Here is a 21,517-nt window from a genome sequence, read left to right on the forward strand (position 1 = left end):
CAATGTCTGGGTTGCAATGGCAAAAGCAACCACTCTAAAACGATCTCCATATTTTCCCCCTTTTTCTTTTGCCATTGCAAAATAAGGGCAAAAGGTGAAGTGGCAACATTACAAACCAAAAAAGATAACGGATGATTCGCCATTTGGCAAACACACCAGCCAGTCTGAATCCTGCAGGACACAACTTCTAGGGCAGCCCGCTGTTCTGGTGAACAAGTTCGAGGACTGTTGGCTTCGGTGTCATGCAACCAGTATTGGAACGGTTGCAAATCATCCTTAGTGAGGCTCTTTGCATGTCATCAGGGTGTAAGGGAATCGTGAAAAAGACAGTCTTTCAAGTCTATCACAACAATTTGCCAAATCTGAGGGATCATCATAAAAGGTGGAAGAGCAGGTTGCAACACTCCCATCGCTAAAATCCGATCATTAATCTTCCATAAATCATGTCCCAGTTATGTGCATCAAGATTAATAATCAGTACTGGACAAGGTAACGAGCTGGTCACCTGCCAATCACCCTCCAAAATAGCATCACAAACACCACCAGACCAACGCTGTAGAATTGGATCTTTTGTCGAGTTCAGCATCGGAGGTGTAGTTGGGTTAACTGGAGGAATTACAGGTATTGAAGTAGTTGGCAGGGTCATTTCAACTCGCTTTTCCAGGTTTCTTAATTTATCTATTACCTCCTGTAAGGATTTCTCTGTATTGTTATCACAAAGTTTCTCCCCACCTTCTTCCTTAAATTCATCCGATGATGTTTCAGGAAGAGGAGGATATGACATCGGACGGTGCTTTTGCCCCCCCCGCCCCCCCGATTTGACCTACGAGCTGTAGCCACCCTCCATTTTGGCCTTGCTCCACCCACAGCTCCAATTGGTGCAGCAGGACTCGTTGCTCCTCTATCCTGGGGAGGCTCAACAGGCCATTCCGGTTTTGGCTCATTTACAACAGACCCCCGAGGAGTAACTTCCGGTTTGTCTGCTGTCTTATCTAAAAACTCCTGTACTGTTGAACACGCAGAGGGTGACATACCCTTCATAGGACGAGCATGCCCAACTCCAAAATATGTAGCAAGAGAGAAGGCTTAGGTGAATCACCCTTCTGCTCTATTGGCTTTTCTACCTCATCTCCTCCCAACGCTTCTATAGCTGCTGCCGCTACTTTTTTTTCCGCCTTCATAGTTTCCAGAGTGTTAATTATAGACCGCCATGTAGCTCCTAACGCTTTAGCTTCTTTTCCTTCTTTACCTCCCTCGATCGTAGTATCCCAGAGGATATTTCCCACTTCTCTCCATTTCGTAATACTAAGCAATAACGCGGGTTCAGGAATCTTATCCTTTTTTCGTGCCCAGTGAGCTAAAGCCTCCACTTCTGTTTCTTTAATGCTCTCCCCTCTCTTAAAGAGGATACCAGTTAAAAGTTTAATTGCCGCGTCTAATTCCATTGCAGTCTTCCTGAGAGCTCCCCCCTCTCACAGAAAGGAAATCAGCGGAGAGCCCTGCCGCACTTGTCGCAGTCTTCCTTAGTGCTCCCCCCTCTCACAGAGAGGAAATCAGCGGGGAGCCCTGCCGCGCTTTATTCGTCGCAGTTTTACCTCTGGCGGGGGTGCGATCTGCAGCTCCACACCGAACTCTGGACTCCGCTTTTCGCCTTCCAGTTTCCGCCCGCCTCCGACCTCCAGCTCCCTAATCGGACAACTTCCCTTAGGGTCCAATGCACGGAGACTTCCGCATTTAAGTGAACAGCATTTAAGCGACTAAATGGGTCCCTGTTCGGGAGCCAGATGAAGAGGGTCCCCCGTGGAGAGTCGGCCAAGTCACGACAATCACACCAATATGGCTACATGCCATGCTCACTTTATTAAACAAACAGGTCATATTTATAACTTAAACCGACCGCTCACACGACTTTACACACAGGTGATTGGATAAATGTTTCTGGTCACGCGGGCGGGCGTCCGTGTCGGTGATTGGTGGGCATGCTGCAGGCACCTGACCAGAGTGTGCCGATGAGAGTGTGTTGATTCCAAGGTTCCCAGGACTTGCTCTGCACCTGGCTTCTTGTTTGTGCATAGCTTGTTTTCTTTCTCACCCTGCTTGTTCCCAGGACAATTTAAAGCTGCTCTGCAGCTTCAACTAACAGGCCTGGGTTGTCCAACCCAGACAATGGTAACATATGTCCTTGGTCCTTTAAAAATCCCTCTACATGATTCCATGATTCATTTGAAGCTAAGGGGACTGTGTTCTTTGTCAACATTTTAGCGTCTACCCCTGATTATGAACATGGCTTTAAACTATGCTAGAAATGGAAGGTTTTTTAAAAAATACTTAATTGATGTTTTGGTGGTCTTCTTGGAGATGCATTGTTTGTGCAAGTGCTATGCTGTACCACTGAACTCACTACACTCTCTCTGAGGCTTCAGTTTCTTGCTCAAATTCAAGTATTAACTCAATTTCTCTCCTTCTGTACATGACTAAACTAAAATAGACTAATGAAATGGAGGTGAAATCTGCCAGGCATGCTTCAAATGTAGTGCTATAAATATAGAAAGACTGCACTTCAGCTAATATATTACAGTGCTGCTTTGGTTTAGATCTGATTAGGCTTGAATAATTCAAGACAGAAAACAAAGACCAGTATTTAAGTTAACTCCTCTAATCTTACAGGTCATGATCCTGCACTGGTGAAGTTGAACACTGATTTTAGCTGGCAATAGGTCTGGCCTCCAGAAAACAAGCTCATTGTGATGACTTCATGACTTAGCTGTCTCCATGATGTCCAAAGAATGGTTCTGTGGGAAGAACAACAGGCTCTTTGCCAGTTGTGAAAAGGCACAAGACTATCTGTGTGTGTGTTTGTACATGAATGTGAAAGTGCCAAATCTAATACAATGTCAGCAGATAGAAATGAGATCTGTATACTTTCTTGACTTTTTTAATAACACTAAGCTGAGCTGATGACACTCCTCTAGAAGTTCTGAAGGTCATAAATTCACCCTTGGTATCATCTGTCATTCAGAAGAAAATGTGAAACAAACATTACTATGTATTCACTATTAGGTTTTCTGTAATAGGAAACTTCTTGAGTTGATCTGTTGGTATCTATGCTTTTGATTAATATTTTTCCATTTCTTGCATCTAGACATTTACTGCATTTGAGATTATCTTCCTTCCTTCCTTCTTTTTACATCGGAGGAATAATTTCTGTTCTTTTCAAATCTCCTAGGAAATTTTTCAGCTATGTAGTTATAACAAGATGTGACATCCAGTCCTAGCTGATCAGTGTTCAACACAGACCCACTATTGCAGCACAGGGGGTGGCACTTTCAATTTGCCAGGTTTTTAAGGAACAGTATGAAGGGGGAAAATAGCATAGAAATGCTTAAATTTTTATAGAAAAGGTATAACTTTGTAAGAAAGCACTATCATAAGTTCCAAAAAGTATATCTTAATGATACACTTAGAGTAAATCATTTTCCTTGATCTGCAGCTCCACACCGAACTCTGGACTCCGCTTTTCGCCAGCAGCTGGGGGATCCGTGGCGGTGGGCGGGCGAGCGAGCGGGGGGAGCCGCGGGGCACGGCACGGCACACTGGCGGGGCGAGGGGAACTGTGCTGGTGTAAGAAGCAATCTGGCTAGCGAAGTACAGTCACTGGGTGTCATGATTTCAGAGTCAAACAAATAATTCAGCAGGTGCTTGGCTGGTTCTGATTGCAAACCATATTGTGTAACAGTGTGTCGCAGCTGCTGCATAAACTTCCAATCAAAATGTTTCCACGCTGCGGCTGCTGAACCGTCCGGTAACATGGTGGTCCGCACCGGACATGCAACAGCAGAGGCAGCCTGCCACTCTCCCTCCAATATAGTGTCTCGTATAACCCAGACCAACGACTTTGGGAAGCGGCAGGCTGGAGGATAACGCCTTCCTGGGTCAGGACTTGAACATCACGACCGGCAGTAGGCAGATGGCATTCGTTCAATTGCTGCAGCAAGTGGTTTAGAGTCCAGTCGGAGGGTTTGGTTCGGGGACGGGGCTGGTGCAGGTGGGGTGGGTTCATTTTCTTTATCGGACTCTGCACTCTCATTCAGAGGTTTGCTCGGACCCGCCGTAGTACCCTCTTCCTCATCTAGCAGGGGGGGGCGGCTCTCAGTAGCTTTCAGGGCGGCGCGGAGCACCCGTTGCGGCGGCACCCTCCGGAGATGGTGTCGGGTGTAATAACTCTGTCGCAGATTTTTTAATAGGCACAATTATGCCTTTTGCAGACGGAGCGCCTTGACCAAATAATTGGGTAGACTGCGACTCGGTTTCCCGACCAAGGTGTTCTGAAGCAGCCATAGCCATTTTTTTCTCTGCAACCAGGGATCGTAAATGGTTCATGACCTCCCGCCAGGTTGATCCAAGTCCTTGGCTGACTTGCTGCCGCTAAGGATCGCATCCCAAAGGGAATCCCTGATCTCTTGCCACTCAGTCACTCTAAACATCAGTCGAGGGTCTTTTAAGTGTCCTTTTTCATTCGCCCACCTACAGAGCTCATGGAGCTTCTTAGTGCTCACGCTAGCCTCTCGCTTAGCAAGAATATCAGTTAATAGCGTGAGTGCCGCCTCCCTTTCCATTATCGAGGGAAAAACGGTCTTACCCGTGCAGGTCCATACAGGAGCTCAATGCCGGCTTCAGACGCCTTTACTTCTTACGGACGCCTTCCTGCTCGAACTCCTCTCTAGCGACTCTCAATTCGCAAAGCCCACTGTCGCAATGCAAAGGCAGAGTTTTTCCAGCATTCCTGTCGTTTGGGCGCCAGTTGTTGGAAGAAGGGTTCGCCGGAGTCAAGAAGTCGCTCAATATGAGTTATGCATCTTGCTCAACTTTATTAGTTTCTAAACACTACTTATATAGACTCGATACACATGCATATTCCCAAAGCAAAAATATAATTGGTTATTAGCCTCTAAGCGCGCGCTGTTCTCACACCCCTAATTATCATGACTAAAATAAGCATTCTATCCATGCAGCTATTTGCGTTGCTATGTTTGCTTGCCTTGCGGTTTGCTACTCCCTTTATTCCCATACCGCTCCCTATCTCCCTTGGCCTTGCACCTGCCTTCCCAACAGCTGCAGCTTGTTACAGCCACGGCCTGTTAGTACAACAAAGTTACTTGGTCTCAGGATTCAAGAATAGCTCAAGGCTACCTTTCTTGTTAACTTCAGCACAACAACTTCAGCACAATTCTAATTCCAGGCCTATTCTAATACCAGGCCTGGATTGTGCAGATCTTCAGAGATTCTATGGCCACGCTTCTGCAGCCATTCTTCTACACCTCATAATATGTCCCTCCTGTGGAAATTACATGAACAGTTGTGTCAGATAAAGAGCACATTCTCATTTTTCTTTCACGTATCCTTTTCATGCTCTTGTAAATCTAGCAGAGGAATTAAGCATCAATACACCATATGCATTTTCTTATATACAGCTGTATTGGGTCTAGCTGAGTCCCATAGCAGCCCTCACAGTGCTGTGCTTTATATTAGTAGTTAGAAAGGTGGTGATAACACACCAGTGTTTTGGCTACTGCTGAGCAGTGCTCACAGCATAAAGGTTGTCTCTCCAACCTTCCCCCCCTTAGCAGTAGGCTGGGGGTGGGCAAGATCGGGGCGGGGGGGGGGGGGGGAGAGGGCATTCATTATTTATGAAGTTTGTCTTCTGGAGCAACTGCTATGTGTACTGAAGCCCTGCTTCCTGGGAAGTGGCTGAACATTGCCTGCTGATGGGAAGTAGAGAATAACATATTTTTGTTTCCTTTGCTTCCACACGTGAGACCTTTGCTATTGCTTCATTAAACTGCCTTTATCTTGACCCACAATTTTTTTTTCATCTTATCCTCCCCCCCATTCTGCTGAGGAGGGGAGTGATAGAGCGGTTTGGTGGGCACCTGGTGTCCAGCCAAGGTCAACCCGCCACAACATTTTCTTTCTCATGTGCTTTAAATACTTTTTTGATTTTAGAAAGTAAGTGTAATTTTAGGAAAAAAATAAGGTCTTTCCACCACTTCTTTGGGCAGCCCACTCCAATGTTTAATTGTTCTCACAGTGAAAGATATTTTTCTTATATTGAGAGATTTTTTCCTGAAGTAACTTGTTCCCATTGCCTCTTGTCCTGTCACTATGCACCCTTGTGAAGAGAGTACTTTCATCTTGTCTCTAAATACACTTAAGGTACTGGTGGAGTGTGATTAGGTTCTCCCTGAACCTTCTGTCCTCTAGGTTCACCAAATTAAGTTCCATCAACATTTCTTAATATGTCAGGTTCTTCAGTTCTGTAATCATCTTGGTGGCTCTCCACTAGACCCTCTAAATTTTTTCAATGTCTTTTCTGATTTTGAGGATGAAAGCTGGACAGTTTTCCAGATGTGGCCTAACAAGTGCTGAGTGGAGTGAAATAATCACGTCCTTTGATCTGGTAATTCTCTGTGATGCACCACAGGATGCTGCTGGCCTTTGCTGCCAGGCCCACAGTGGCTCCTGTGCAGCTTGCTGTCTTCCAGGTCCCCGGGGCCTTTTCCACAGAGCTGCTGTCCAGGTAGGCAGCGACCAGCTTGGATGGCTGCTTGGGATTATTCCATCCCAGTGCAAGACCTAGCATTTATCTTTGTTAAATCTCATGCAATATTTTTGCTGGAAGATTGGGACAGCCTGTTGAGATATCTCTGTGTGGTAGCTCTTCCTGGAGCATATCTACATCTCCTCCCAGTCCAGTGTTGTCTGCAGACTTGATGAGGTGCCATTCAATCTTGTCACCCAGATTGTACATAAAGATATCAAATAGTATCAAATGACGCCCAATGAACTCCACCCACTATCAGCTGCCATTAATACTGGTTGACATTAACCATCTGTCTTCGAGCTCACTAGTTTAGCTAGTTTTCCATCCATCTTACAGTCTATCTGTCCAGTTCATATCTTACCAGCTTGGGAACAAGGGTGTTGTAGGAGACCTGGTGTCCAGGCAAGGTTAACTCACCACAATCAGGCACACATAAACCTTATACATTCCTGTTTTTACTGTTACAGGAAGACCTTAAATTTGAAACATCCTTATAGATACACACTGAAAATACTTCTGTGAACCAGCTACTTGTGGCTGATTGTTTCAAAATAAACATGTTCTGCATTGTCAGTGTGTATGAGCAAATTATTTTAACTTTAAAACAAAAAATCTCTCTCCAGTCCCAAGCTAATCACTGACTGCAACTATGAAATGAGTGTAAGACTACATGCAACACAGATTCCCTGGCTGATTTCCTATCTGTTCTTTTAAATAATATATTTGATTAAATCTGTCTTTAACAACCAAGAGAAACCAATGTAATGTCTATGCATATCTTTATATACTTATATCTTTATTTGCAGCCCTGAGATAAGAACTGTGCAAATCCATACACAGTGAAATTCAGACATGCTTTGTTTTTCAGCATAAATTCTTTCTTTATTTATTTTTTTACATTTACATGTTTAAACGTACTGTTTTATATATGGGTCAAATGCATTCAAATTTTAACCTTAAGGATAATGACATATGTTTAGATGACAATTCAGTGCCTTGATGCAGAGCTCATTGAAGCCAATGGAATAATGCCCATAGACTTTGGATCAAACCCAGATGGAGAATAACAGAGATAGATTAGGGAGTTCAAACAGCATGGACAGTGTTTCTGAATATCTGACAAAGGTGACTAAGCAGAGGAGGATAGGGTGTTACAGAAAGTGTCACCAGTTTCTTTCTCCAGTGTGAGCTTTGTGTTAAAGAAATTAAAAAAATTCCCTATTCCCTAAAGAATATGAACAAGTGTCCTCTGCAGATAGTCTGGGACAATGACTCTCAGCATCCTGCACAGTACCTCCCAGGGGAGCAAATGGTAAAACATCAAAAGTGAACTAGCATGGCTGTTAACTGCCTCAGTGCTGGTTAGCTGGTGGCCCCATGGGGTGGAAGGCACAAGCCTCCATCCTCCACCACCTTCTGAGAGTGTGGCAGGTTTGCTGCCAAGGCCATAGTGGACAACAGCTGCTTTTACTTGCAGCGAATGAAGAGACGGGACGCAGCTTGATGCAAGCAAGTTGTCCGTTTATTAGTGATTTTCTTACAATTATATATGTTTCTATCTTCTACATATTACACACTGATTGGTTAAATCTTAAGCGTAAAAAACACTGATTGGTTGACATTTAAGGCACACTGTTAAAACAATAGGAACTGATTAGTTTACTTTGTCATAGCAACAATTTCTATTCTAAGATTAGGGGGTTTCTTCCTACGCGACTTTCTTAATTAATAAAGTTCCTTATCGGCACTATCTGTTCCCTTATCTGGATACTTGTTCCTCTTTGTCCGTCTGGTTGCCATCTCAACCGCAACGGCTCAAGAGTCTGCAGTTAGCTTGCTCCTTTGTTCCCAGGGCTTGTGCCCTACAAGTTCTAACATGTCTCTATGCATCAGGCTAACAGTACTTGGACTCTTGTCCTTGAGGCCTTGTCCTACATTTACTGACTACAAGTCAGGAAGTGCTGTATCATTATGCTAATGCAAGTGACTTTTTCATAGGAGAGTTTTCCAGTATTTCCTAACAATTTTCAGGCCTTGGATTTAGCTGGAAGTATGTTATCCTTGACCAAGAAGGCTTTGTCCTTGGCTATCACTACTTTGTCCTAGACCAGGGCTCCTCAAACTTTTTAAACAGGGGGCCGGTTCACTGTCCCTCAGACGCTGTCGTGGGCCGGACTATAGTTTGGAAAAAAATGAACGAATTCCTATGCACACTGCACATATTTTATTTGTAGTAGTGCACAAAAAAACAGGAAAAAGAATGCAATATTTAAAATGAAGAACAATTGTAATCAACAAAAACAAATATTTCAATGTGAACTATGGGCCTGCTTTTGGCTAATGAGATGGTCATTGTTAGGTTCCATATTTGTCACTGCCAGTCGTAGCAAGTGATGCAAGTGTTCATCAGTTAGTCTGGATCTGACTGGAGATTTCAGATGTTTCATTCGGGAAAAAGTCTGCTCACAGACAGGTGCTGCCAAAGATGGTTGCAATTTGGAGTGCATGGTTCCTGAGATTATGACATGTCTCTGAGGGGAGAGATGCATAGAAATTAGTAAGGCTGCTTGATTTGAATGCATCTTTCAGCGAGTCACAAGTCTGTAGTTTGGCCAATTCCATTTGGTAAATCGGATCAACAGTTTCAATGTCAACAGAAAATGGGTTCCAGAAAAGCTGTATGTCCTGTTCATGGAGACAAAGCTCTTTAAATCTGATTTGAAACTCCTTTTGCAACATTTCTAGTACATCCATACATGTTTTGTTTGGGAATGCAACTGCTGGTTTTTCTGCAGACAGGTTTTGAGTTGTGGGGAGATGGCAGAAGTTTTCCTCCTTTACTTGGTTAATGAGCAGGTCTAATTTGACTTGAAATGCTTTCACATGTGAATACGTATCACAGATGAGCTTCCCCTTTCCTTGAAGCTGGACATTGAAATTGTTGAGTAGCTCTGTTACATCTGTCAGGAACGCAAGGTGCCATTTCCATTCTGCATCTTTGAGCTCTCGTACTTCTTTGTTTTTAGAAAGCACAAAATCATAAACCTGTGGAAGTCAGTCATAAAATAGTTTCAAAACTCTCCCTCGACTCAGCCAACGGACTTCTGTGTGGTACAGAGTATCTTCATAGGCAACATTTAGCTCAGACAGAAATTCCTGACGCTGTCTGTGGTTTAGTGCATGAGCTCTAATGAAGTTAACACAAGAAACCACAGTTTTCATGACAGAGTCCAGCTTCAGTGACTTACAACACAGGGCTTGTTGGTGGATTGATGTGGTGTATGGCTATTGGATGTGAATGGTTGCGTTTGTCCATCTCTTTGTTAATGCGTGCAACCACTCCTTTCACGGCTCCCACCATGCTAGGAGCACCATCAGTTGTCACACTGAATAGTTTACCCCAGTCCAGCTCCAAATCGTTCATAGTTTGGCAAACTTTCTCATAGATATCCTCTCCTGTAGTTGTTCCTTTGATGCTTTTCAGTGCAGCAAGCTCCTCTGTGACTTCAAAAGAATCATTTGTCCACAAATGAAAATTAGAAGTTGGGCAGAATCACAAACATCATGGCTTACGTTGAGTGCCAATGAGAAATAGCAGTTTTTTGAGGAGTTTTGCAACTGCCGATTCAAATTTTCCCCCATTTCTTCAATCCTTCGTGTAATTGTAGGTCCTGAAAGACTCACTGTACTAAATAAATCCGCCTTCTCTGGACACATCTCTTTGGCCACAGAAAGAAGGCTTTCTTTAACAAATTCTCCCTCTATGAATGCTCTGCCAGTGCGTGCTATCTATGAGCTTGGCAACTTGATAGCTTGCTCGAAGTGATGATATATTGAGCTGCTTTTGCTTCACAGAAGTATTTTGCTGAGTTGCCAATCCATGTTTCAGTCTTAATATTTTATCTTTTCTCACTTGTCCGACCAAAGAATCATATTTATGTTGTGTTTGTAGTGTCGACACAAATTGTATTCCTTGAACACAGACACTGAATTCTTGGCATATCAGACAAACAGCTCGGTCTTTGTACTCCGTGAAAAAATAATCAGAAGTCAACCTTTCTTGGAACACCCCGCACTCGGAGTCAATTTTTTTTTTGACATGATGGTGCGCGCGCTTCCCACTGGTGCTGGCTTGCTTGTCCTGCCTGGGAGCTGGAGGGAGGGAGGGAGAGACGGGGGAGCCTCTCCCCTCGCTGATGCTGCCGCCCCCCCTCCTCAGACCGGCCACGCAGTCCGGACAGGGTGGCCAGAAGGGACTGAAGGGACTTTGCCGCGCCGGGGCTCTGCCGATTCGCCCGAGTTGGCTGGACCTCGCAGTGCAGAGGCTGCCGACTGAGCTTGCCCGGCAGAGGAGATGCCCGCGCCTCTCGCCTGCCGCGCACCGCGGAGGAGGGAGGAGTCGTCGTCGTCGTCATCTGCGGCTGCTTGGTTTCCCGCCCCAACCCCCGGCGGGGGGGGGGGGGGGGGGCAGGGGGGTTCTGTAAATACCGGGGGCCGGATTGAGGACCCTGGGGGGGCCGTATCCGGCCCGCGGGCCGTAGTTTGAGGACCCTTGTCCGAGACTTTGTGATCTGTGCTGTTCCGAGAAGCACAAGAGACCTTACTAGATAGATTCTTGGCACACATCTGACACACATTTGACTGGGGCACAAATGTATGATGTGACTGTTCTCAGTTAAAAGGGAACTCATTTCTCCACCTGAATAACAGAGATAACATCAGTACTGCCCTATCTCAGAGAGGTCGTGGGAGGATAAAAACCATTAGTGATTGCTAAGTGCTAAGATATAATCATGATGAGGGCCATGTAAGTGCCTCCACAGATAGCAGGTTTCAAGCGTTCAAGGCAAATATGACTCCATATCAGTTGTATCTAATTTTGTTCCCATTCATTTTATGAAACTTAAAAAATTCACATCAGTTTAGAACAGTGGAGAGTAAATATGTTAGAAGAGAGATTAATTAAACTATTAAGCAATATTGTGTAAATAGAGATTGTAAAGCACTTTATAAAACTCATTATTTTTATCATCTACAAAAAAAGGAAACTGAGCAACAAATACATTAAGTGATATGAACAAGGTTAGAGAATTAGCTGCTAATGGGGTTGGAACACATTGATGGGACTGAAATACAGCCCAGAACTCTTCTTTTCCCTTTTAATTTTAAGAAAGCATAGTAATTCTAGCTGGACAAAACAGTTTTTATACAGCATTAATGACATAGGAGTTTCCCAGTTCTCACATTTGAAACACCGAGTGATTATTTTCTAAGATTTGTTTTTCATCATAGCATCCAAGAATGTGAATGTTTTCAATGCTGTCCTGGTTTCAGCTGGGATAGAGAGAATTTTCTTCTTAGTAGCTAGTACAGTGCTGTGTTTTGGCTATGATGTAAGAAAAATGTTGATAAGACACTGATATTTTAGTTGTTGCTAGGTAATTTTTATACTAAGTCAAGGATTTTTTTGTTTATTGGGACCTGCCAGTGAGAGGGCTGGAGGGACATGGGAAATTGGGAGGGGACACAGCCAGGTCAGTTGCCCTGATCTAGCCAAAGGGACATTCCATACCATGGGGTGTCATGCTTGGTATATAAACTGGGGAAAGAAGAAGGAAGGGAGGGGACATCTGGCATTATGGTGTTTGTATTCCCGAGTAACCATTACACATGATGGAGCCCTGCTTTCCTGGGGATGACTGATGGAAAGTAGTGAATGAATTCCTTGCTTTGCTTTGCTTGTGTGCATGGCTTTTGCTTTACCTATTAAATTGTTTTTATCTCAACCCCTGAGTTTTACATTCCTTTCCAATTCTCCTCCCCATCCCTCTGGGTGAGGGGAAGTGAGTGAGTGGCTGCGTGGTGCTTGGAGTCCAGCCAGAGTTAAACCATGACAAATGCATAAAGCATAATCTAAAATCGGAAAGCAGTATGAAAATCCAATTTTATTGGTTTATGTTTCTTGCCATGCAAAATTTACTGTTAGTATGCAAGGGGGAATTAAGATTTAAATATTCAATATTTGGCTTTTCCACCTTTATTAGGGTTCTGATACAGGAAAGTCTGCCCTCCATGCCCTGAATTGTCCATTCTGGTGGCATCTGTGTTATGTCATTGATTGTGCATGGGGCAGACCCTTGGTCTCTGATTTGCAGCTAATGAGGTGTGTAAAAAGGATAGCTACTGAAAAATAGATAGTTAGTTAATGTTCAGAGAATATCAGGAGGTTCTATTAAGCAGATTTAAAGTAACAGATTGCTCTACATAAACCATCATTAGCTCATTGGGTAAAAATGACTGCCCACTGCTACAAAATTCACAGAAACTTTGTGTAGTAAGCCAGAGCTATTATGGCCATGTCTATGTTGCCTTCAGTAGTTGCACTTGCATTCACAGAGACCTAGCTCCTGCAGAATGAGTTGCTTTGTTTCAGAATGGAGGAAAAGCAAGAAACTACCTGTAAATAACATGGGTGATTCTTTAGTGCCTCCTGTAAGCTAAAATGACAGTACACACTAAATCACTGAACTACTAAAATGACAGTACGATTGTAGCTCATCTACTTCAGTGACATCATTTTTTGTTACTCAGGTTTAACTGAATTTATAGGAATACTGAAGTCAAAATTCTTCAGCATGACTTTGGGTGCCCGTCAGATGTGAGGGACTGCACTGTCATTATTGAGTCCTGTAGCCTGGAGCAGAGGATCTACAGGGTGGTACTAATAACAGATGACAGTTTAGAGTTTTTCTGAGATGCTCTTCCCTTTTCCAATTATCTAGGAAGTCCACAGTAAGTGACAATGTATACCAGGGATATACCAGGAATACTACATTTCAATGCACTGCTTTTAAGGATGATATTTCTTATACAGACAAAAACCTGGAAAACTTCTTCATTTTGAACTATTCTAGTTTGGGTAAATTCTTCCATTAAAATACTAAAAATCAATCTCTGCATTTGATACTTTAGGATTGCTTCACTGGTCACCAGAGATCCTCTAACCACATAACCAGGAACAGTATATAACCCAAAGAATCTGTGTAAACCTGCTGCCTCACAAACATGATTAGCCCTGAAATTCTTTATTTCTTTTCTCTGTTATTATCTGATCTATTTTAAGATGTACATATCTACAGCTGATAGCAAATGTCAGGCCATTGATGTATTTAATATATTCATTTATAATGATGTTTTCTTCTCACCCACATTTTCCCTCAAGAAAGCAAAACTGCAAAGACTCTGCATAGGTGGGTTTTTACTCTTTTTCTTTACTAATCCACCTGCCTGGTTAGCTAAATAACTAAATTTGAGGCTAAGCATTGACCAGACTCAGGCTAACAGTACAACAGATCTGTTATTAGGATATTTTAAAAGTTATTAATGGATTTTTAGTGAAGTCATGAAGTATTAACATGCAGCACAAAGTCCTGTTTAGAGATATATTCTGTTTTGTGGGATGGTACTAGTTCTGTTCCCAGCTGAATGTCAACAAGAATTTTTGCACTAAATATCATTATGGAAATGCATATAATATCTAAAGTGTTTTTCACAAAAGTGAGGGACTCCGAGTGGATCTAGGATTAAAATTTTCCTGGCACCCAGTCCTATGCATAGGCCACAAGACTGTAAAGACTGTAAAACTGATTTGGTCCTGACTGCAGTGTTGTTGTTGACATGTTTCTAATCCTTGGGAATAATATATAGAATTCAACAGGAACTGTTTTCTTGAAAAACAATTCTTGTTTCTCCAGGCTGTCATAATTTATAAAGCCTTTAATAGAATTTGGCATCATGTACCATTTATGTGTCAGACTGGTTAGCAAAATCTTTTGATACGTAGATTTGTCAGGTAGCAAATTTCCCATATTCCTTTTCACCTTTAAAATGTTATATCCTTCTTTGGTCAAAAATATCTGAAAACACTGCTTCAGCATGAATCTTGTCACATGAAGTTGGCATTTTCCTCTCAATTTTTTTTTAAATACCTGTCATGTTCAGCTTGTTACTGCTGCTCTACTTCATCAGAAAAAAAAGTCACTAGATGCTTGTAATTCAAAGCGATGTAGTAACTGGTTCTGGCATGCTTTTAAGTCTTTAAACTTTCATTTGTATAGTGCTAATAAAATAAAGCCTTTGTGAATAAAAACTACTTTGTTAGTTTGGCTGAACACAGAGATCAGCCTTATATGCTTATGATAAAGAGCAAAATAACGCATAAAAGTAATTTCTAAATGTAAATGGTTCAGATTGTTCAGCTGTAGATGTGGTGCTTAGGGACATGGTTTAGTGATGAACTTGGCAGTGTTAGGTTTACAGTTAGACTCGATGATTTTAAGGGTCATTTCCAACCTAAATGATTCTATGATTTGATGATTCTATCACAATAGATCATACAAGCACTGCAGTCCTATGGCCTTATCCTTAATACCCTGAACATAGACTTGATTTTCAGTATACGGATACTCCCAGTGATTCTCTCACTGTGATGTATGCAGCATGAGTGGTACCAAGAAGAGTTAGAAAAAGTGAATATAATTCTATATGTTAAGATAAAACCCCCCAATATTTACTTATTTATCAATACATAATAAATCTAGTAAAGAAAAATGCTTTGTCAATAAAAGTGCAAATAAATACATATCTCTGAAAACTCCACTGATCTGAAACAACTTCTGTCTACTAAGCCAGAGACAGCTCAGTAAAAATTAGGCTTAGATTTGAGAGAATATTTATAAAGTTTCTTCATTATTTCTGTAGTGTTTCTATTGTTCTTAACAGGAGTAATTTCACTGACATAAGAGACTGTCTGGTAAAGGGTTACTGAATCAGAGGAGTTCAGAGACAGATTAGGGTTTCCCAGCAGAACATATCACTATCAGTAAGTGTGGAAGCCAACTCAGAAGAAACACCTTTGAAGTGGCAGAACTAATCAGGCAGAAGCAATTTGAGATTTTCTTTCTCAGCCTAGATAAAGCAGAGCATTATGACATTGGCTACATGGAACAAGGTCAATTTACTGTGAAAAGGCAGCTATAGACTCCAACTTCAAATAAACTCATCCTGCATGATGAAAAAGAGGATTTACCCTATTGCTTATACCATAAAACAGGCAAAATCAAACGAACAATTCACTTAGACAATACTCATTTGCATAATTTTTCTTTTTTTCCCCACCACTAATTCCCTTATTGTTTTAGCTATTCATAATGTAATTATATCTCAAGGTATTTCTCTTGATGTAAAAAAATGTAGCTGCTCAATTGCTGATAGGTTTGACCTCAACTGAAGCTGTGGGCTGTTCTGAAAGTAAAAGGATTAAAGTGCAAAATTTTTCATGGTAACTTGAAAAGAGTCTTTTTCTTGTTTCAGATTTTTTAAATGTCACTGGAAGCAAACTAGCTAAGATACTGTATGAAACAGTTCTTTTATCTATTCTTTTAATTTTCACTATTTCTCCATTGTGGCCTGAAATTTTCATATGCTAAGTTCAGCTTTCTGTGCAAGTGATGTTGCTGCATGCTGAAGCCTCAAAGCTGCATCACTTGAACAAGATGTGATTCTTTCCCTGCACCCTCCTTGCTTCAAGCCAATGAGTAATATCCTTCAGCAGGAATAAGGATGCAACATACTTTTCGTAATGCATCAACTTAAATCTGCTTCCTAGGGCATGGAGAAGCAAAGCCAATATTTCAGTAATTCCCATCTTCCTTACCAATGGCTGGCCCGTAAATGTAGTTTCTTCTTCTTATCTCCTCCTTAATCCACAATTGTACCTCTTAAATGGTTCCCTTCTATTTTCTCTGTGTCACAGTCCGAATATCAACCATACCTTATTTCCCAGCATATAGAGAATAGATGCTCACCCCAATCAAAATATCACCTTACCTATACCATCTGTCCTGTTAGTGAGGGTCTCCAGTTATGTTGCATAATTTTGAGAGTAGTTTTATTCAGAGAATAGTCAAAGAAGTACTTTTAGTGATGAGCTCTGTGACTAAGCACAAACTGTCCTCTATGTCATGGAAAAAACAGACAAACCCTCACTTACCTGTTGCTGGCAGATAGCCAAGGCAGATCATTCTTGGAAAAAATTAAACAAGGTTTCACTTTAATTAATTGTTCAGGGATTCAGCCAGTTGGGATATTTATGTTTTAGTGCATTTATGTTTATTAGTTGAATCCAAAAGGCTTCCTATTTCCTCCCTTGTTCTGCTGCAGTAGCTTATATTTTTGTTGATGGCAATAATCAGGATATGGAGATTTTTATATGCATTCTGAAATCATAGTTGGAAGGTAAATGAAGCTTGGCCACTGTTGCTCCATTAACAAATTGCACAGCCCTTGACAAGGATAGGAAGTGAAGTGGGAACATGCCATGAAGGGCTTCCATCCACATTTCATGCTCACTGTGCACAGACTCATGGGCACAGAAGCTTCCACAAAGAACAGAAGAATATTAGGTCCCGTCTGAAAAGCATGCCAGACTTATTAGGATTTTTAGGCATGCTGCAACTCACCCCATAAAAGGTGATAAGAAAAAACAAATCTGCATGAAACATACCTAACATTTTGTGGTGGGTTGACTCTGGCTGGATGGCAGGTGCTCACCAAAGCCACTCTAAGCTGGACAGGGGAAATATAATGAAAGCTCATGGGTCGAGATAAGGACAGGGAGATCACTCACCAATAACTGTCACAGGCAAAACAGACTCGACTTGGGGAAAATAATTAATTAAATTTATTACCAGTCAAATCAGAGTAGTATAATGAGAAATAAAACCTAATCTTAAAAGCACCTTCCACTAATTCCTCCATTTTTCCTGGGCTCAACTTTACTCCAGAATTCTCTACCTCCTCTCCCCAAGCAGCACAGGGGGATAAGGGAATGGGGGTTGCAGTCAGTTCATCACACATTGTCTCTGCTGCTCCTTCCTCCTCAGAGGGAGAACTTCTCACACTCTTCCCCTGCTCCAGTGTGGTGTCCTTCCCATGGGAGACAGTCCTTCACAAACTCCAATGTGGGTCCTTCCCATGGGCTGCAGTTCTTCACACACTGCTCCAGCATGGATCCCTTCCACGGGATGCAGTCCTTCAGGAACAGACTGCTCCAGCGTGGGTCCCCCACAGGGTCACAAGTCCTGCCAGCAAACCTGCTCCAGCATGGGATCCTCTCTCCACAGGTCCACAAGTCCTGCCAGCAAATCTGCTCCAGCACAGGCTCTCCATGGGTCCACAGCCTGCTTCATGCATCCACCTCCTCCAGTGTGGGGTCCTCTACAGGCTGCAGGTGGATATCTGCTCCACCATTAACCTCCATGGGCTGCAGGGGGACAGCCTGCCTCACCATGATCTTCACCACAGGCTGCAGGGGAATCTTTGCTCCAGCACCTGAAGCACCTCCTCCCCCTCCTTCTTCACTGACCTTGGTGTCTGCAGAGTTGTTGCTCTCACATATTCTCACTTCTTTCTTCTGGCTATACTTTGTTGCACAGGTTTTGTTTCCCCTTGTTAAATATGTTACCACAGAGGCACTACCACTGTTGCCAATTGCCTTGGCCTTGGCCAGTGGTTGATCTGTCTTGGAGCTGGCTGGTATTAGCTCTCTGGGACATAGGGGAAGCTTCTAGCAGCTTCTCATAGAAGCCACCCCTGAAGCCGCCCCTCCCCCCCCCCCTTCCCCAAACCCAATACATATTTCAGAAGTAACAAAAGAATTGCAGTTGTTTAAAAAAAAGAAGCATCATAGACATGCCCTGGCTTAAGGGGGGGTGTTTAAGTTAAGACTAGGATTTCTTCAGGACTAAGCCTCCCTTTTGACTGCTTTCAAGCATTTTAAATTAACATAAAATACATAAATGTTTCCTCTCAGGGGCTTACTGCAGAGCTTTTACAGTTGTATAGAAATGAGAGGCTACTTTAGATTTGTTGCAGATTTCTTCAGTTGTTGTATTCAGTGCTGTCTTTATGCCATGCTTAGGGAGTGCTTTGCTGAGAGCACACTGTGGAATTCAGCTGAGACGTGCACACCTCTTCATTACTAAGAATTTAAGCGATAGTTATTTTTTCATTTGTTCATTATTTGGAACTGGAAGACTCCTGCTTGGAAACTGAGGAACTGCTAGGCAGATATGACTTTTCACCTTAGGGTACTGACTCCTGGCTCACATCCATTTTGTAACCATAAAGTATTGCTTTGTTCCATTTCTAGAAATGCAACAAGATATGTCTAGGTTTCCTTTTCAAATGGATAATTTGTGACATATTTCTCATACATCTAAGCTGTCAAGAACAAGTTTTTTGCCCCAGAAACTCCTGTACTATGTGGAAGCCATATAAAGTTTCTGATAAGTATTTTTGGTACATTCCAAATGTCACTATTCTTGTTGTAAAACAGATACTGCATGATAAATGCGCAGATAGACAGACATACATACACAGAATTGTGTATTTTAGATATTTTTGTTAGACTAATGCAATGTTCTAAAATGAAATTGAGATTGAAGGAAAACTGCCAGCAAAACTTTGACCCTGGATTCAGGGAAAGCAGACTTTAGGCTGCTGAAGGAGCTAGTTAGTAAGGTCCCCTGGGAATCTGCTTTTGAAGGTACTTTGGTCTATGAATGCTGGTCACTTTCCAAGAGCCATCTCCTAAGAGCACAGGAGCAGGCAATTCCAGTATCAGAAATCAAGCAAGTGGGGCAGAAGGCTGTCTTGGCTGAGCAGTGATCTTCTTCTAGTACTCAGGTAGAAAAGGAAAACGTATGGACATTGGAAGCAAGAACAGGTGACACGGGAGGAGTACAGAGATGCTGTTTGCCACTGTAGGGAGAAAATTTGTGTGGCCAAAGCTTGATTAGAGTTCCGGCTGGCCAGCACTCTGAAGGACAACAAAAAGGGCTTTTAAAAATATGTTAACAGCAAAAGGAGGAAAGAAAATGAGCTCAGGGAAGAGTAGAAAGGAAAGAAATTGAGAACAGGGTAAGGAAAGGAAATGTGAAGAGAGGAAGAGAATGGAAACTCATTATTATTGTTAGTAATAATATAATACTGCTTAGAGAATTATATGTTAATATAGTTAATAATAGCAACATGTCCTAGTTTCAGCTGGGGCAGTTATTTTCTTCCTAGTAGGTGGTATAATTCTGTGTTTTTGGATTTAGTATGAGAATATTGTTGAAAACACTCTGATGTTTAGCTGTTGCTAAGTAGTGCTTACACTAAATCAAAGAATTTTCAGTTTCCCATGCTCTGCCAGTGAGCAGGTGCACAAAAACCTGGGAGCAAGCACAGCCAGGACAGGTGACCCAAACTAGCCAAAGGGATATTCCATACCATAGAACAACATGCTTGGTATATAAACTGGGGGAGTTAGCTGGGAGGGGCCTATTGCTACTTGGGGACTGTCTGGGCATTGGTCAGTGCGTGGTGAGCAATTGTATTGTGCATCACTTGTTTTTCTTAGGTTTTATTTCTCTCTCCTTTTTTTATGTTCCATCATCGTATTATTATTGTTGTTGTTGTCATTATTGTTATTATTATTATTTCTTAATTTATTTCTGTTCTTAAACTGTTCTTATCTCAACCCACAGGTTTTACCTTTTTCCAATTCTCCTCCCCATCCTACCAGGGGAAGGGGGAAGTGAGCATGTGGCTGTGTGGTACTTAGTTGCTGGCTGGGGTTAAACCACGATGCAACAATAACAATAGTCCTGACTATATTGGAAGAAATTAGATGAAACTGAGACAAATGGGTTCCTGTCATCTGACCATTGCTTCAGAAGCAACAGTTATATATAACAGAGCAATAGATAAAGACAGTGTTTGCTCATACCTGCATTGTTTTGCATTTGAAATCTTTAAAACTATTCTACAAATTTATTAATACTACTTAGCTTTACAGTAGACTTTCTAATTGACAGCCCCTGTTATGAAAATCAGCACTGTAATAATTTTTTCTTGCTATTTTTTCATATTCCAAATAAAACCCATGAAATTTGTACGCAAATAAAGTGATAATACTAGTAAAAAGCTTCTTTCATGCTGACCCCAGAACTTAGTGACTGTGGAAACATCTGCACTTATAAATTCTCATACGAAATCCACACCTGAATTCTCTGGATCTTTTTCCCTCAAAGTCTGTGTAGAAAACTAATATAATTTGACCCTACAAGACAGGACAAAATTGTCCAACCATTACTTAAATAAAGTTCCTTATTTAAACAGCCACATTGGCAATTGCTAGCAGTTAAGCATGTAAATAGTTTCAGAATCTCATCTTTTCTAATTTTACATTATAATCACTAGATTGTTGATACTTTAATTAAGCTAAGTGAAAATACATCTCCACACATAGTGTATATATTAGTCCAGTGTAGTGTCTCCCAAATATAACCCTACAAGCAGCTGGTAATGAATATACCACCATCACCTCAGACTCTTATCGCTCAGATAAAAACAGTATAGATGCAGTATAAATAACTCTGTTTTCAGATAATTTTATATGTGCTTAGATAGTCAATATGACTTTGTATTTCAGAATCAGCTGGAATTACATTCTGTACACTTATTTGTTTTTGGTTTTTTTAAGCATAAATCATACAAACAGCAGAATATCAAAAAGCCAAACACAAGCTGTATAACAAGTTCTTCTAATTTTATCATCAATCTCCTTATATTAGGAAGCACTCATTTCTGCTGGAACCAGAGACTGGAGAAGTTTAGTCTCCATAGTTTTAAGCAAAAACTTGTGCACAGGATGTGAGACTCAGAAGGCAGAGAGTAGAGTAAACAAAACAACAAAATAGTAATGAATAGACAGCAACAGCATAGCTTTTCCTTTTTTGCTTTTCCTTTATCCAGTCTTTGTGGCCTGATCAGAAATTTTAAATTCTTCAGGATGGCAACTGACAAATG

The 21,517-nt window shown here is 41.8% G+C and overlaps 1 protein-coding gene across 1 annotated transcript in view; it reads right to left on the reverse strand.

Annotated features, from left to right (window-relative positions):
* Positions 1-1,286, reverse strand: part of LOC130141895 (endogenous retrovirus group K member 8 Gag polyprotein-like) — a 118,218-nt gene extending 116,932 nt beyond the window's left edge. Inside the window, exon 1 of the mRNA XM_056323191.1 lies at positions 1,164-1,286. The gene's annotated coding sequence lies outside the window, so the exon portion shown is untranslated. The remainder of the gene's footprint in view (positions 1-1,163) is intronic.
* Positions 1,287-21,517: the final 20,231 nt, after the last annotated feature.

Source organism: Falco biarmicus, chromosome W, assembly GCF_023638135.1.
Source record: "Falco biarmicus isolate bFalBia1 chromosome W, bFalBia1.pri, whole genome shotgun sequence".
Lineage (NCBI taxonomy): Eukaryota > Metazoa > Chordata > Aves > Falconiformes > Falconidae > Falco > Falco biarmicus.